The following is a 1,392-nucleotide window of genomic DNA, read 5'->3' as shown; positions in this document are numbered from 1 at the left end:
TGAATGGAATTACTGACTCATTTGCAGCCACTGGAATGCAGAAGAAATTGCTTTTTACAGGGGACATAGGGTGGAAATGAATCAGCTACAGAAAAGTTACAAGTCTCTTGCTGCCCAGATGAATCTTATTTTGTCTAAAAGATTATGGTATATAACGTTGGAACAATTTCTAATGAAGTATTTGTGGAGTGTAAGTGGATTAGTGATGGTGGCAGTGCCCATTATTACAGCAACAGGTTTTGCAGACAATGAGTTGGGAGAATTTGAAATGGATTCCAGTAAAGTAACAAAATATGGCTTAAATAATGCAAGTTCTTTGGAACAGAAAGGTCAAGTTATAGATGTTGATGTGGGAATCATTTGTGAAAGTGTTACCCCCAGATGGAGGTGGTGTTGCTTCCAGGTTAAACTTTAAGGTTGCTGAAAGTATGCATCTCTTTATTACTGGTCTGAATGGATGTGGAAAAAATTCTTTATTCAGGATATTGAGTGGTCTATGGCTGGTGTATGGAGGGCTACAGTATAAACCTCCTCCACGGCATACGTTCTACATTGCCCAGAGGCCTTATATGTCTGTGGGAACCCTAAAAGATCAGGTTAGCTATCTGGATTCTGTGGAAGATATGCATGAGAGAGGATATGGAGATCTGGATCTGGAGCATATTCTAGATATTGTTCACTGGAATCTTGTAGGTCGAAGAGAGGGAAGGATGGGATGACTTTACTGACTGGAAGGATATCTTGTCTGGGGGTGAGAAATGAAGAATGGGGATGGCATGAATTTTTTATGACAAACCAAAATATGCATTGTTAGATTAATGCACGAGTGCTGTGAATGTTGATGTTGAGGGTAAGATACTTCGGACCGCAATAAGTTTGGAGATCTTATTGTCATCAATTACACAAAGGCCACCTGTCTGGAAATAGCACACAAACCTATTACTGTTTGGTAGGGAGGGTGGCTGGCGATTTGAATGATTGGATACTGCTGTTTGACTCTCATTGGCTGAGGGAAAGCAAAGACTTGAGTTTCAACTGGCTGGAGTCCCTCAGAGGCAACAGAGATTGAATGAACTGTGCAAGATGGGAGAAGACACTGCTCAGAACTACTAGAAAAAAAAAGTTAAGAATGCAGAGTGGACCTCATGGGCCAAATGGCCTAATTCTGTTCCTGGACCTTATGATCATGGTCTTATGAAATGACTCATTATGCGCTTTCAGCACCAGCAGTCTGTAGAGAATTTACAACGAGTTCCTCCATTTCTTCATCAACCATGTGCTCCTTTCTCTTGGTAGCTCCAGCTTTACAGCACTTAGCAAAATGATTTTTATTCCCCCAATTATTGCAGGACTTTCCATAAGCAAGGCATATATTTGGAATGTGACTACCTC

At 40.9% G+C, this 1,392-nt stretch overlaps 1 pseudogene; it reads left to right on the top strand.

The window, feature by feature from the left end:
- Nucleotides 1-205: 205 nt before the first annotated feature.
- LOC132401324 (ATP-binding cassette sub-family D member 2-like) lies at nt 206-1,113 on the top strand (annotated as a pseudogene).
- The last annotated feature ends 279 nt before the right edge of the window (nt 1,114-1,392 follow it).

The sequence above is a fragment of the Hypanus sabinus genome, chromosome 10, assembly GCF_030144855.1.
Source record: "Hypanus sabinus isolate sHypSab1 chromosome 10, sHypSab1.hap1, whole genome shotgun sequence".
In the NCBI taxonomy this organism is placed as follows: Eukaryota; Metazoa; Chordata; class Chondrichthyes; order Myliobatiformes; family Dasyatidae; genus Hypanus; species Hypanus sabinus.
Note: the sequence above shows the minus strand (reverse complement) of the source record. Positions and strands in the feature narration are given on the sequence as shown.